Genomic DNA, 17,068 nt, shown 5'->3' with positions numbered 1-17,068 from the left:
TCCTGAAAAACCATTCTAAGGCTTATTTTCCAGTCAGATCTTATTTTCGGTGAAATATGGTATGAGCACTGCTCTCTAACCACAGAGCTAACCGGCTGCCCCCATTCCTTTATTTTTTAGTAATAGCTTTATTGAGATATACTTCACATTCCATAAAACACAACCTTTTAAAATATTCAATTTAATGGTTTTCAGTATGTTCAAAGAGTTGTGGAATTGTGACCACAATAAATTTTAGAACATTTCATAACCCCCAAAAAGAAACCCACAAGAAATTTTTGTGCCTCAAAAGAAGTAAAATAAGGGTTTTGTATGCAGAATATACAATGAACACTTACAACTCAACATTAAAAGACAAATAAAAATGGGCAAAGCATCTGACTAGACATTTCTCCAAATATATAAATGGCCAATAAGCTCATGAAAAGATGTTCAGCATCATTAATCATTAGGAAAATACAAATCAAAACCAAAATTAGATATCTCTTCATACCCACTAGGATGTTAAGTTGGAATTAGTTTTTTTATATGGTGTAAAAAAGGGTCCAGCTTCATTCTTTTCCATGTGGAGATATATTTGTCTTAGCACCATTTGTTGAAAAGACTATTCATACTCAGTTGAATTGTCTTTGTACCCTTGCCAAAAATCAACTGACCAATATAAGTGGGCGCACTGTATGGTACATTAATTATACCTCAATAAAGGTGATACCCCTTAAAAATATCAATTGACTATTATTTTTATTTATTTATTTATTTTTTCTTTTCTTTTTTTTAATTAAAGTTTATTGGGGTGACAATTGTTAGTAAAGTTACATAGATTTCAGGTGTACAATTCTGTATTATATCATCTATAAATCCCATTGTGTGTTCACCACCCAGAGTCAGTTCTCCTTCAATCATCATCTATTTGATCTCCCTTACCCTCATCTACCATCCTCCTCCCCCTTACCCTCTGGTAACCACTAAAATATTGTCTGTGTCTATGAGTTTTTGTTTCTCATTTGTTTGTCTTGTTCTTTTGTTGTTTTTGGTTTATATACCACATATCAGTGAAATCATAGGGTTCTCTGCTTTTTCTGTCTGACTTATTTTGCTTAGCATTATACTCTCAAGATCCGTCCATGTTGTCACAAATGATCCTATATCATCTTTCCTTACCGCCAAATAGTATTCCATTGTGTATATATACCACAACTTCTTTATCCATTCATTGTCATTTGTTTCTATGTATCTTTTGATCTCTCCTCTAATTTATTCTTTGACCCGGTTGTTCTTTAAAAGTATGTTGTTTAATCTCCATGTATTTGGTTTTTTTCCTGCTTTCTTTTTGCAGTTGATATCCAGTTTCAAAGCCTTGTGATCAGAGAATATGCTTGGTATGATTTCAATCTTCTTAAATTTGCTGAGGCTGATTTTATGTCCCAATATGATCTATCCTTGGGAATGTTCCATGTACACTAGAAAAAAATGTATAATCTGATGTTTTAGGATGACGTGCTCTCTATATATGTCAATTATGTCCATTTCATCTAATGTGTCATTTAGGGCTCCTATTTTGTTATTTATTTTCTGTTTGGATGATCTATTCAAAGCTGTCAATGATGTATTTAAGTCCCCTAGGACAATTGTGTTTTGGTCAATTTCTCCCTTTAGTTCTGTTAGTAGTTGCTTGGCATATTTCGGTGCTTCCTGATTGGGGGCATAAATATTCTTGTTGTATAGTCCCCTTTACCATTATGAAATGTCCATCTTTGTCTCTTGTTACCTATTTCACCCTGAAGTTTGTTTCATCTGATATCAGTATAGCTACACCTGATTTTCTCTGGGTACCATTTGCTTGGATTGTCAATTTCCACCCTTTCACTTTGAGTCTATGCTTGTCCTTGTAGCTGAGATGTGTCTCTTGGAGACAACATATGGTTTGGTTTAGTTTTTTGATCCAATCTGCTAGTTGGTGCTTTTTTATTGGTGAGTTCAGTCCATTTACATACGGTGATTATTGATATGTGAGGATTTCCTGTCATTCTATCTTTAGTTTTCTGGTAAGGCTGTGTCTCCATTGTTTCTTTGCCTTTTTATTGTTGTCTATTATTTCTGTATGGTGGTATTCTATGATGTTTCCCTCTGTTTCTTCTTTTATTACAGTATATATTTCAGTTCTGGATGATTTTTGAGTGGTTACCCTTAAGTTTATGTAAAAGAAAGTTTGATATTTAGAGTATTCCTGTTTCTTCAGTACGCTTACTTTCTCTATTCCCATATTCCAGTTCAGGCCTTTACACTCCCCCTTTTGATGTCTCGGTTGCCACAAGTTGTCCCTGTTGATGGTGGTCTAATAGCCTCCTTTAGTATTTCTTGTAGTGCAGGTCGTGGATTAGAAAATTTCCTCAGCTTCTGGATGTCTGGAAAGGTCTTTATTCCTCCTTCATATCTAAAGGAGATCTTTGCTGGATATATTATTTTTGGCTCATAATTTCTCTCTTTCAATAGTTTGAATATTTGATTCCATTCCCTCCTAGCTTGTAGAGTTTCTGCTGAAAAATCTGATGATAATCTAATGGGCTTTCCTTTGTAAGTTACCGTCTTCTTTTCCCTGGCTGCCTTGAGGATTCTTTCTTTGTCATTGATTTTAGACAGCTTCAATACAATGTGCCTTGGTGAAGGCCTGTTGGGATTGAGGTAATTAGGTGTTCTGTTTGCTTCTTGGATTCGAGGATCCAGTTCCTTCCACAAGTTTGGGAAGTTCTCATCGACGATTTGTTTGAATATATTCTCTGTTCCCTTCTCTCTTTCTTCTCCTTCTGGTATGCCCATTATTCTTATATTGGTCTTTCTGATAGAGTCAGAAAGTTCTTGTAGAGTTCTTTCATTTCTTTTAAGTCTCAAGTCTTTTTCTTCTTCCATCTGTGTAAATTCCATGTTCCTATCTTCGATGTCACTGATTCTTACCTCCATCTGGTCAACTCTACTACCTAAGCTGGATATTTTATTGTTAATTTCTTCTATTGAGTTCTTAATCTCCAGAAATTCTATTTGGTTCTTTTTCAAAATTTCAATCTTTTTTGTAAAATGCTCATGGTGTTCTTTGATTGTATTTCTGAGTTCATTAAACTGCCTTTCTGTGTTTTCTTGCATCTCGTTCAGTTTTTTCAGAATTGCAATCTTGAATTCTCTGTCATTTAAATCACATATTTCCATATCTCTAAGTTCCTTTTCTGGAGACTTTTCACTTTCTTTCTGAGCTGTCTTGTTGCCTTGGTTATTCATGGCAATCACTGATTTACTATTTCTCTTCCTAGACATCTACAGGAGTGGCTTCTGCAACAGGTTGATAGGTATACGAAGAGCTTTTGAAGTTCCAAAGCTCTTTCTGCACCAGATTCAGAGCCCGTTTGTTTCAGCTGATCTGTTTACTCCTGCAGGGATCCGCCCAGATAGGTGGGGCCAGGGGCGGGGTGAGTTGTGAGAGGTGGCCCAGAGCAATGGTGGAGACCACCACCACAGCCAGTCCTGCTTCCACAGCTCCCTCCCCTTTGCGGGAACTAGTTGAGCTGCGAATCTGTGTTTGCGGTCCACAGTTCTCGGAGCAGCAAATATTCTGTCCTTTGATCTGACACTGCTACTTTATCGCTTCTAGCACCGTGCAGGTGGGGGCAGGGCGAGCTCTGGGAGGGTAGGGAGGGGGCGGCTGGTCTCCGTGCCTAAGGCTTCCATTCTCCGCTCGGCAGTGAGGGCTTAAACCATCGGTTTCAGCCCTCTTCCCTCAGTCTTTGCTCCGAGGTCTGCCGTGAGCGAGCGTTGGGTTCAGCGGTTTTGTATGCTGCCCCCTCAGCCCTGTGGGCCGTAAGCGAAGCCCTAGCAGTCCGAGTCCTTCCCTCTCCCGCAGCTGCGGAAGATCCGGGAGCAGCGGGCTCCGAGCACTGAGCTAGGTCTGTGTCCTGCGCCCGCGCGGCTCCGTCTCCGCACTTCTCCTCTCCCTCCTCCCCCTGCTCGCGCGATTCACCCACCTGGAGGTGAATTCAGTAGTGGGCCTCTTCTTCTTGCCTGTCTGCTGTGCAGGGCGTCCTTTGTGGAGTTATTGTTGTCCGATTCGTTGTAAATTCCAGGGGAGTGCTACAGAGGCTCACCTCACGCCGCCGTTTTTCCCCCTTCTCCAACACACTCTTATAATAAAAACTCTCAGAAAATTAGGAATAAAGAGAAATCTCCTCAACATGATAAAGGGCATTTATGAAAAACCCACAGTTTACATCAAATGAAAAGACAAAAAGCTTTCCCTGTAAGATGAGGAACAAGACAAGGATGCATTCTTTTATTGCTGCTATTCAGCACTGTACTGAAAGTTCTAGCCAGAAAAATTAGACAAGAAAAGAAATAAAAACTATCCAAATTGGAAAGAGGTAAAACTATCTATATTCATGGATGACATGATTCTATATTTAGAAAATCCCAAAGATCCCACAAGAAAGTTGCTAGAGTAATACTTCACTACAGCATCCCTATAATCTAATATAGTCACATTCTGAAGTTCTGGGTGGACATGATTTTTGGGGGGACATTATTCAACCCACTGCAATGGGCTTTCTGATCCTTTTACCAACATTTATTCTTCCACCTCTAATATGAAGATTATTTTTCCAGATAGATGAAATGGAAATAAAACAAGCTGCAATTTGTACATTATTGTGTTCTTGTTCCAAACACAACTTTAAAACCTCTTGTCATCATTGTAGTTCCTTTTTGTTTTTTTCTTTCTTACCCTCTTACTACAAGCTGGGTCTCCATTTGGCACTGGACCGTTGTTTCTGCCTCCCCTCCACTCCAGCTGACCCAGGACAATTCTTCCCCACCGCCCCCACTTCCCTGAGCTCACTTGAAATTGTCCAAGTAGAATTTGGATTTTGAGGTTTCCAGAGCCATCTTCCTCCTTAGAGCATCTATTTAACTCCACGAGTTGGCAGTGCCACAGCTGCACATTTCCGGGTCATGTCCTACAGTTACATGATTCCCACCCACTATTTGAAACAAAGCATTGTCATTTTTGCTGGGGAAAGGGAATATTGTGGAAGTAGGGGCCTGGTTGACCTTCTGTAAAAGTGAAGTCAGAAGGAATGGATCAGGGCTGGCCTGGTGGCTCACCTGGTGGCTCACCTGGTGGCTCAGGTGGTTAGAGCTCCGTGCTCCTCATGCCAAGGTTGCCGGTTCGATTTCCCCGGAGGTTGGCATGAGCTACCGTGAGCGGCCCAGTGGCGAATGACTGCCTCAGTCTAGGAGGGGTGGAGTGCAAGGCTCATAATACCAGCATGATCCAGGGAGCTGTGTCCTATACAACTAGACTGAGAAACAACAGCTTGAACAGGAGTGTAGGGGTGGGGGAGGCGGAAGAAGGGGGGGCAAAGTGGATCAGTTTGACAAGCTCCCTTCTTAGGGTCAAGACCCAAGACAAAGCTTCCATGTGCCACCTTGGCAGGTGCTTGTCCTGTGACTCACCTTGAAGAACATCATTAACCCTGCAGTACCTGTGACTCCTCTATGTAGACTGAGGAGTCAGCTTGGCCAGTTGGCAACTGCCTCATCTTTAGACCTTGCTGCTCTAAGAAATGCTCCCTCCTCCAGCAGGTGGGACATTTGTCTCTTTTCTCCAGTCTTGGCCCTTTGAATGACTTCTGGGATTTCCTTGGGCATCCTTCTTACTGGAAGAGCAGCTCTGCAGTCTGGAAATGGGGTGGATGAGGCAGCTCTTACCCATCCACCTCCCAGTCTTTTGCACCTCAAAGGTGAGCTCAGACCCCAGAGCAGGCAGGGCCTGGAAATCAGGGGCCTAGATGGTGCAAACTTTAATAAGAATTTAAAACGTTCTAACTCCTAACTCCCTTGGCGGTTATTTTTCTTCCTTTTCATTTTGTTTCTTCTGGAGTGAACTCTTAAAGAAAAAGAGCCTCTGGACTTCTCTTCAGGGAAGGGAAGAGAAAATTTAACTCTAAATTTGCTGTAATGTTCTGCCAATCTTGAAAAACATGTTTAAAATCACATAGTTAAAAACATTTATTTCGATTATTTCTGGCACAAAGTAGAATTATAATGTAAGCACACTTAATTTTAAAACATTTAAGAGGCAAAAGGCCACATGTTATATAATTTCATTTATGTGAAACATCCATAAAAGCCAAATCCATAGACACAAAAAATAAATTAGTGGTTGCTTAGGGCTGGGTAGGAGGGATAGATGGATAGGTAGCTAAAGGGTACAGAGTTTCTTGAAGAGTGGATGAAAATGTTCTCAAATTCTCTGTAATGATATATTGAAAACCACTCAATTGTATACCTTAAATGGATGAATTATATGGTATATGAATTATATCTCAAAGCTGTTAAAAAGTAAACATTAGGGTGCTCTCTTTGCTACATCTACTTCAAGAATGAAGACCATTATCAGCAACCAGACTGTCAACATTCCAGAAAATGTCAACATCATTCTGAAGGGATGCCCCAGAGAAATTTTGCAAAGGACTTCCTCAGTGTAGAACTCAGCCTGTTTGGAAAGAAAAGGAAGAGGCTCTGGGCTGACAAACAGTGGAGAACAGAAAGGAACTGGCTACAGTTCGCACGTCTGTAGTCATGTACAGAACATGGTCAAGGGGCTTCCACTGGGCTCCCGTTACAAGCTGTGGTCTGTGAGTGCTCACTTCCCCATCAACTTCTTCATTCAGCAGAGTGGGGTGCTTGTCAAAATCTGACATTTTTTGTGAAAAATCTAGTGTTAATATGAGGCTAGGCATTGCTTCTTCAATACCTCAAGCCTAGAAAGCCTAGTATTTGTATCAAATTCAGATGCTTTGATTCAGCAAGGAACAACAGTTAAACACATATAAATTGCAAGCTATTAGTTTATTAATAAAGAGGTTGCCAACATTTAAAAAAAAATGTGGGTGTTACCAATGTCCCTGGAGAAGGAACCAACCAGCCAGCCAGTGCATAAGATTTGAGAGTTGTCTAGCTATGGAAACAGGAAGATGCCAGATGAGTTCCCAGACCTATTGTGATATTGTAAAAATGCAATAAAATGTATCTATTGGAAACATAACATAAGAGGAGGTCTTAAACTTGTGTCTGGGGACTTGCTTAACATGCCCAAGGCTCCGCCGCTCCCATCCTGGCAGGGACAGGTTGTGTGGTGCACCCCACGACCAGGGGGCTGCACTGTATTATTTCTTGTCCTGGAAGGTGCTTTGGATGCAGGGTAACTTGGAGGAAGTAGTGATGGGACATCAATATTGGTATATGCAGTTTTGGATGTGTCACCTCAAGCAAGTCATTTCACCTCTCTGGGCCTCAGTTTCCTTATTTGTAACAGCGGAAGAATAACTCCATTTTACAGTCTTTTGGAGCTGTAAGAATCCCTTAGTAGAGTGCCTGCTCACATTGGCCACTGTTATTATTGTCATCCAGCAGTAGGAAACCAGTGAGCACCCCCACAGGTCCTAGATCACCTTTACATATGTGATACCCTGTATGCTCTTATTTGGGGGTCAGGACCCGCATCATTGTGGTTGTGGAACAAGGAAGAGGATCCACTGCCAGAGAGGCACAGTTTGGCTAAGGCCTACAGGCAGGACTCCAATTCAGGCCCCCAACTACAAATGCAGTAACGGCTGCTGTCCCAGGATAATGGAGAAGGAAGAGCTTCCTTCTGACTAAGGAAGCATAAGAGGTAGCATCTAAGCCAAGCTTAGAAAGATGACCCAGAAAACAGGAGAAAGAGCACTGTAGCCTCCGGACATGCCTGGGCCGATGTAGCAGGTGTACAAGTTAAGAGTATGTTGAGGGTGTTAGGCCATATTTAGGCCAGGAATAGGAACCTTCTTATCTTAAAAGCCATCTTGTCTTGCTTTGTACCTTGAATCTGCCGGCTTGTGTTTGCCTTAGGCCTGGAGAAGCCGCCTGGAATGTAGAAACCATCTTATCCTGTCTTGCTTTGTACTTTGTTTGTGTCCTAGGGGTTTGTGATCAGCAGGCCTGGGCAAGCCTGGGTGTCCAGATGGAGGCCTGGGGACCAGGGTGTGGAGCCGCAGGGCTTGGTCATGCCCGGAAACCCTTGGTTGCTAGAGACAATGTAACGAAAACCCCCTGAAGCATTGAAGGGGAAACAACCTTGTTTATCCCTCCTATAAAACTCTATACCCCTTTAAAAAAAAACACAACAAAAAAAAACTCTATACCCCTTTTTGCTCGGGGAGGTAATGGTCTTTTCTAGCCTGACCTCCTGCAGCTCAAACACACCAAATAAATTCTAATAGACTAATTTTGGTCTACTGCGCCTCATTCTTCCAGCCTCATTCCTCCAGCAGTGCCTGACAGAGGGGTGGAGGGATATACAGAAAAGCAGCTTAAGACAGATTTATGTTGACATAAGAACATCCAAACTTGTAGAGAATTTGAGCCAAAACTGATGAAAATTGATGGGAAGCAAGACCTCAAATGCTCCAGAGAATGGCAGTTTGCAGTTTCTTTGATGCATTTGGAATTAAGGAGTGGATGTCAGGAAGATTACTTGAAGGGGAGAAAGTAAGGTGGGGATTGGATTACAGGATAGGAAATAAGATTTTGTGCTCACTTGAAGGTGGTCATGCTTACTTCAAAGGTGTGTTAACCATATGCACAGAAATAATGGACCGGGTTGCTTGCGGCAAAGATAAACCTTTTACTGAAGAAGTTACATGCCTGGGGTGTGACTACCCACCATGAGCTGCCCAGTTAGGAGTTCATGATCAGATTCTCTGTGAAGTCACTTTCTACAGAACCCCGTTTTTATCCATGCTTACTTACAGCCAAATAGTAACATAGTGACTCTGTACTTCAGATATATGATAATGATGAATAAAACACAAAAATAGAAAAGACCCAGGAAGATCCAGTCAAGATAAAAGTAAGGGAAAGTTCTTTGTGAGCCGGGATCAAGCAGAAGTGGAGAATGGGGAGCCTGGCAGGCCCGTAGTGGGCCAAGGGGGGCACCAGTGGCTCAGCCTTCCCTTAGATGGGGTGGCTAGAAGTAAAAGTAGCACGTGTACAACCCCCTTGCAGAGCGCTTGGCAATGCCTGGCAAGGGAAAGGAGGACAGAACCTCTGTCCCAGCAGCTCCGTCCCTACGACACAGTTGGGGAAATTCTCACATATGAGCATAATGTCAGGAGCCCTTTGAGGAATGTATGTTGCAACATTGATTGTAAACAATCCATATGCTCAACAGGAAAAGGATGACGTCAGTACCAGTACATCCACTTCATGGAATACTCTCCAGCGATGAATTGGGCGACCTAGGGCTACATGGATCTACCAGATGGATCTGGCTAAAGCATGCCGGGAACAGGCCTGGCTTCCTGCGGGTGGGAGGGGACAATCCCCTCAGGGAGGAAGACTCAAGTCAGTGGGTGATGGTTATTCAGTCTACCACAGGCATTCAAAGGAGGGAAGGAACCAGGTCATTTCAGATCTGATAAACCAGGGAGATGTAGGGTGACTGGAGAGAGTGCTGATTGCTTCAGGTGTATCAGAGAAGACTTCACGTGCCCCAGTCCTCTTGTTTAAAGTCTCTTCTGTTTTTTTCCTCTCAGTCTGGTAGGTTTTGAGCTCCTCCGGCTAGGGTTTCCGGGCGGGAATTCCCGCCCGTTCTCAGGAAGTTTTTTCGCTTTCCCATTCTTGAATCCCGAGATGTAAACTGTTTTCTGTTCTCCACGATGAATCGTTTCCATAAAGTGAAGGCATATACTACCAACCACCTAGGTTCAAGGAGTCGATTTTCCGATTTCCCGACCAACTTTTCTCGGGATTTGGGAACTGAAAAGCGAAAAAAATTCCCAAGAACGGGCAGGAATTCCCACCTGGAAACCCTACCAATAAGCAGGAAAAATGTCTAAGAGATACATTGTGAGTAGTACGTTTATTTCCCATTGTGGGTATTACTGGGCTCAAGGAGCCGATTTTCCCGATTTCCCGACCAACTTTTCTCGGGATTTGGGAATGGGAAAGCGAAAAAATTCACTAGAATGGGCGGGAATTCCCACCTGGAAACCCTACCTCCTGCCTGTTCTTTTCTCTAGCTGCTGATGGAAAGCTGATACTAAGCCTTGCAGAAGAAAAGGAATTTAAAGAAAAATATATCTTAACTTTCCTGCAGCTGCAGGCGGTAGACACCATTCCATGTCATAAAATTGGCTCAAAGAATCTTGATTGAGAATATTTATAACAGTTCTGTCCAAGATTGAAATGTGTTCTATTACTAAAAACTGTTTTTGGGAACAAGATACTGATCCACGCAGCAACACGGAGAATCTCGAAAACATTCTGCTGAGTGAAAGAAACTAGACACAAAAAAAGCATTCTATTTATGTGAAACTCTAGGAAGGCTGAATGTAATCTATAGTGACACAAAGTAGATCAGTGGTTGCCTGGGGTCATGGGTGAGGGTAGGATTGACAGGTAAGGGTCAGGAGGGACCTGCCTAAAGTAATGATGAAGTTCTAAAGTATTTTGACAGTGGTGGTCGGTAGTCAGGTGTATACATTTTCCAAACTTTATCAAACTGTACACTTGGAATGAGTGTGCATTTTCTTATATGGAAACTGTACCTCAAGAAACTTTGTTTTAAATAATTAAAAAAAAAAAACTATCCTTGGAAGTATTTTTACAAGATGGAGAGGGCTTTTTAAGACACTCAGACTTTAGAGATTATTTTTAGATTTTGTAAAAATTCCCATTAACCTCTAAAATATCTGTTATTCTAATTTGTTGCTGTACTTGATAATTGTTGCCCTGATATTGATATTAAAATAGTAACTAAAATATCAAGTGAATCTCTGTATTCCTAAGATATAAATATTTGTATATAATATAACATAGTAATCTCAACTCAGGATGAACATCGGCAGTTCCCTTTTTTCTAATGTGTATGAATATTTAATAAAACCCATGACTTTGTCAATTCCTGTTCAAACATGAGTTTGAAAGTCTGAGAGGCAGTATGGCAGAGTAACTAAGAGCATAAATCTGGAACCAGATTGGTTAGGTTCAAATTCTACCTCCATTCCTTACTAACTCGGTGGTATCAGAGAAGTTCCTTAACTTTGCTGTACCTCCGTCTCTACATTGTAACATGGGAATAATAATAGTAAGTACTTTATAGAGTTCTTGTGAGGGTGAGAGAGTTAATACATGTAAAGCACCCAGATGAGGACATGGCACATAGCGTACTAGTCAGAGAGGGTAGTTATGCTGTATATAATACCAAACAACTCCAAAATCTCAGTGGTTTCAAACAATAAAGGTTTCTTTCTCACTTACTACACATGTATCACAGATTGGAAGGGGGGTATTGATCCCCCTAAGTCACTCAGGGACTCAGGCTGATGGAAGCTCAATGTGAAACATGGTTCTGTGATCACCAAGCAGGAAAAGGGGATGTGGCAGATCAGTCACTAGCTCTTAACATTTCTGCTATCTACATTTTATTTGGCAAAACTAGTTACATGGTGAGACCTAACTTCAAAGGGGCAAGGACCATATGTCTAGAAAGGGGGAGAACTAGAAACATTTGGTGAACAACACTACTGTTTACTATGGTTACCTATTATAATTCAATTTAAAAGGGCGTAGAGGAGCACTCAATGAAGGGATGACATTTGAGCTGAGGCCTCAATGACAAAGAAGGGCCAACTATGGAAGCAACGTGTGCCAAGTCTCAAAGGTAGGAATGGGCTTGAAGCATTTGAGGAACAGAAAAATGGCTCCAATGTTTGAAGAATGGTGAATAAGAGTGAGGCTGGGTAACACAAGGCCTTGAAGGCCATGGTAAGGAGTTTGAATTTTATTCCCAACTGTGCTGGGAAGCCACTGGAGGGTTTTAACCAGATAACATGCTATAATTTTTATGAAGACCATTCACTGTTTGTTGTGGGATGGACAAGCGTGAAATAAGGGAACCAGTAAAGAGGCATTAGTCCAGTGAGAGATGCCAGTGGCCTGGATCAGTTTAGTAGCAATAGAAGGGAATAGACATACTCAAGATTGATTTTGGAAGTAGAGCTGATAGATTAGATGTAGAGTGTGAGGGAAAGGAAGGAATCAATAACGACCTCTAAGGGTTCACGGTGTGAGGGATATAAATGATGAACATCTAAGTATTACCTTGTCTTGTGCACCTGAAACTAATAAAAAAAAAAGAATAATGACCCCTAAGTTTCTGGCCTGAGAAGCTGAGTGGTTATTAAGATGGAGATTTCTTCCAGAGTAGAAACTGGGTGGTAGTGGTGTTTTCTGAATCAAGAGTTTTGGCTTGTCCATGTTAATTTAGAGATGCTTTTGGATATTTAAGAGTTGAAATACGAATTTGGAGATCTGTGGAGTGGACAAAGCTGGAGATATAAACTTGGGGGTTGTATTAGCTATCTATTAGTTATAAGAAATAACCTCCAAACCTAGTAGCCTGAAACAACAAACATTTATTATCTCACAGTTTCTGTTGGTGAAGAATTTGAGAGTAGCTTAGCTGGATAATCCTGGTTCTGGGTCTCTCATAAAGTTGCAGTCAAGGTGTCAGCTGGGGCTGCAGTCACCTGAAAGCTTGACTGGGGCTGGAGAATCTACTTCCAAGATGGCTCACCTACATGGATGACTATTGGCAAGAGGCCCCGATTTCTCATCCTCTGCCACTCCATAGGCTGCTTGAATATTATCAGGACAGCAGCTAGATTCCCCCAGAGCAAGTGATCCAAGTGATAGCAAAAGGCAGAAACCACACTAGAACCTTGTCTTGTAAGCAACATACCATCACTTCTGCCATGTTCTCTTGATCATACATGCCAACTCTCATATGATGTGGGTAGAGATTACACAAGGACATGAATCTAAGGAGATTCTGTCAGCATATACATAATTTAAAAAGCTATTGGAACAGGTGGGATAATTTTGTTGGGGGAGAATATTTATAGACAATTCTGGGACACTCCAATACTTAAAGGTCAAAGGAGAAGGAGTCAGCAGAGGAGGCTGAAAGAAGTGGGCAGTGAGGTAGTAGGAAAACCAAGAGCATGTAGGTTCATGAAAACATAGGGCAGTATTGACTTAACCAAGTGAAAGGTTACTGAGAATAAGAAGAAGACTGCAAAGTTGTTTGGATCTACAATACAGAAATAACTGGCAATCGTGCCAAGAGCAATTTCCATGGAATATTAAACCTAATTGGAGTAGGTTGAAAGCAAATATAATGGAAGAATCTGGTGACATTGAACACAGAAAATTCTTTTGATATATTTTGCTGTCAAGGGGAACTTGGGATCAAGAACATCTTTCATGATGGGAGATGCTAGAACATGTTTGAATGCTAAATAGCAATGATCCAACAGCAGGGCAAAAACTGGAATGCCGAGAAAGAGGGGTCTCTGTGAGAAGAAGTTCTAAAAAGGCCTGAGGAGATGGGGTTCTGAATCACACACAGGGGCTGGACTCGGAGGGGAGGAGGGACAATTCATCCCGGGAAACAGGAAGGCAGGCAGAGAATGTGGGGGCAGCTACCAGTGGTGGGTCGGTGTGGTGGTGGAAGAAAGCTGAGGGTGTTCTCATCTCAGAGGATTTGTTTTCTTTTTTCTTTTTACTTTTTGTCTTAAAGCAGTAGAAATGTATTCTCCCACAGTTGTGGAAGGCAGACGTCTGAAATTAGTGTGTTGGCAGGGCTGGATCCTTCTGAGGCTCTGAAGGAGTATCTGTTCCCTCCTAGCTCCTGATAGGTGTCAGGAATCCTTGGCATTCCTTAGCTTGTGGACATTGCAATCTCTGCTTCTCTTTTCTTAATGAAACACAAGTTGAGGGTTCACAGTAAACATATGTACCATTATTTTAAGTTTCAGTTGTGATATAATTAAGAGAGTTTTGACATTTTGAAGCTTCTGCCAATCTCTTTCCCCCCAGTTTGCCATTTTAGTTTCCGCTAGGATACTTTCTTCCCATCTATTATGGACTGAATGTATCGGTCCCCCTCAAATTCATATGTTGAAGGCCCAATCACCGTTGAGCCTATACCTGGAGTAAGGAAGTAATTAAGGTTAGATGAGGCCATAAGTGTGGGGCCCTGATGTGATAGGATTAGTGTTCTTAAAGAGTCTGTCTCTGTGTGCACACACTGAGCAAAGGCCAGGTAAGGACACAGTAGGAAGTCATCTGTCTGCAATCCAAGAGAAGAGTTCTCACCAGAAACCAAATCAGACTAAGCCTTGATCTTGGACCTCTAGTCTCCAGAACTGAAAAAATAAATTTCTGTTGTTTAAGCCACCCAGTCTGTGGTATTTTGTCATGGCAGATGACATCGTATTTGGAATTTGATATGATTAGTAATACTGAAAAAAAATACAAAATCAATGTGAAATTAAGGCATATACAAGAGCAATTCAAATACACTTAACAATAGTTGCTACATTGGTACTGAGCTACATACTTATGCAATCAAATTACTCTTCTTCAACATCCATTGATTTGTTGATAAATGCATGTGGGTGTTTTGTTACTGAAAGCTTTGTTTCTACAGCCACAACTCGTTGTGCCATCTCTGTGGCTCTAAGGCCTACCACCTTCAGAAGTCTACCTGTGGCAAATGGGGCTGACATGGTAAGTGAAAGAAAGTACAACTGGAGTGCCAAGGCTAAAAGATGAAATAGCACCAGGACTGATTGAATGAGGCACCTAAAAATTGTATACCGCAGATTCAGGCATGGATTCCATTAAGGAACACTTAAACCCCAGAAGGCAGCTGTTGCAACATCCAGTTCATCTTAAGGATTTCAACGATGAGCTGCAACATAAATGTTCTGGTTTAAAAAAAAAAGTGCCACGCCTTCTGGCTTTCACATCGTGCCCTATATTGTTAGTTGGCTGAACGGAGCCTGTCATGCCTTTTTCTTCAAGTTTCTCTAGGCACTTAGCAAAAGTAGCTAACTCGACAATTCTTGTAATTACCTTTACTCACATTTCATTCAAGTTATGTTGCACGATCTGGTGTTTTCCCTTGCACCCGTACCTTATCTCAATTCATAACAGGTAATTATGCTATAGCATCCCAAGAACTATCACCCTATACTTACTAGAGCAACAGCCAGTCCTTGCTGCTGAGTGACTGGAAAAGTAGTCTAGTTCCGAACCCCATCCTGAGAGATGGCTTTCTAGAGCCACTAATGGTTGGATTTTCTCAAAAGCAGAGCTTAAGATGAAGACCTATTCATCTTAGCCATTTATTTTGGAAGTGATCCCAGGAGTATGGTAATAGGAAGAGTATGACAGAGAAGGAAAAACTAATTATCAAAGTGCATTATCAAGGTCACACCTTGACTGCACATGTCTCCCACAGTTGCCTTCCTAGAGGAGGAAAGGCTGAAGCACTCCTCTAATGGTTCCTGTGTCCCTTTGGATGAGGTGTCTCCAAGTCATTAATACCCATTTCACCTCCACTTCTCAACTCCATTGAAGAAGCAGAATTTAGCAATTTAGAGCCTGCTTGGGGTGGGTTGCTGTTATCGGGTGAGCCTGAGCTTTCAGGGAATCAGTCATTGGTAATGGAGCTTTCAGGGAATTCAGCGCTGGCTGAAATCAGAGGCTGCTGAGGAGAGGGATGTAGGGCACCAGAGGTTCTGCTATCTCCTGTGAACCATTGCCAGTACCCCTCTTAGGGCCTTAGAAGGAGCTCTGGCAAGTGAGGGGCCCTGAAACTTAAACTTTTATCTTCAGGGTTAATCCATCTCTGCTGGGAACTCACAGTGAGCAGGAATGTTTTAATGAAATCAACTCTCCACACGAGGGTTTGTCCTCCTTTCCTGGTCTCCTACTGCTCTGGGGTCTCAGGATCTCTCTTAGACACATCCTGCCTGGTCCTCTGTCTAGCCTTCTAGAATCCCCCGGGTGGGGTAAAGGGCAGTTAGGAAGTATCAGTCTTGTCACGAGCTTTATTGGGATGTTGCTCAGTTGCTAAGGGTCTTCGTGTTTAAGAAGGATGAGTTCATGTGTCAATTGCCTCATTGAGATAAACTAGAACGAAGATGAAAAAGGTTGGATTTAGCAATTGGCAGACAGGAGGACATTCCCTGAGGCGCTTATTCCAGGTTATGGAGGAATTAGTACTTCAAGGCCACTTCAGATTTTCAAACTGTTCTTTGGAGGTCGAGGGGACACGTGATCTGATAGCTAGTTGAGGTAAGTCCCCTCACAGGTAGGACTTCGGAGGAAAGTCTCAAAATAAAGGCAGGAACTGTAGACCAGTGCCCATGAGAGTTGGAACTCAGTAAGTAACTTACCCACATTTGTTAGTTTGGTTTCCCCTTTCTCCTTCTGGCAGGTGAGTCCTCAGGATAGAGTTTGTTTGAGAGCAACCAAGAGGGAGCTGGTCTTATTCCCAGGTCAGGCTTGGGGTCTGTGGAGGAGGGTTCCCCTAAGGATGGCAGCTAGTGAGAAAGAGAAAAGGGGAGGCAGGGGTGGAGATGCCCCAGAAGAAAAGCAATGCAGTAATGGGTGACCCGAGGGAGACACAGGGTGTTGGTGGAAGAATGGCTTACAGCCTGAAAAACGAGGAGAGGATATCTCTATTCAGAAAAAACGGGGAGCTTCAGTCTGGTAAAGGAACAAGTTTAGAGTAAATGGGGATTGTGAAAATAGGAGGAGATTGTAGGCTGGGAAAAATTTCAGTAGTGGGGTTTCAGAAAATGAAAGAATCTACAGTATGGTCCGGTAAATGAACAACTATGGGAAAAGGGAAAGGACTAAAGTCAAGGAGGTCACAGAACTAAGGCTCAGTATGGGAAGGCCAATCACAGGGACATGCAGTGGATGGAGAAGAATAAAATCGTTTCCTCAGGCCTCAACCTACTTGATTTTAGTAATTTATTTAGTACTTTAGTAATTTATTTCTTCACTCCATTCCTCAGCGAAAATCAATGTGTACTAATTAAATAAAGACTTGGGGATAAAGGAAAAATCAATTTATTGATTTATAGGAGCAGACAGACCTTCATTGATTTATTTTTGCCTGTTTGTT

This window comes from Rhinolophus hipposideros, assembly GCF_964194185.1.
Source record: "Rhinolophus hipposideros genome assembly, chromosome: 7".
In the NCBI taxonomy this organism is placed as follows: domain Eukaryota; kingdom Metazoa; phylum Chordata; class Mammalia; order Chiroptera; family Rhinolophidae; genus Rhinolophus; species Rhinolophus hipposideros.
Note: the sequence above shows the minus strand (reverse complement) of the source record.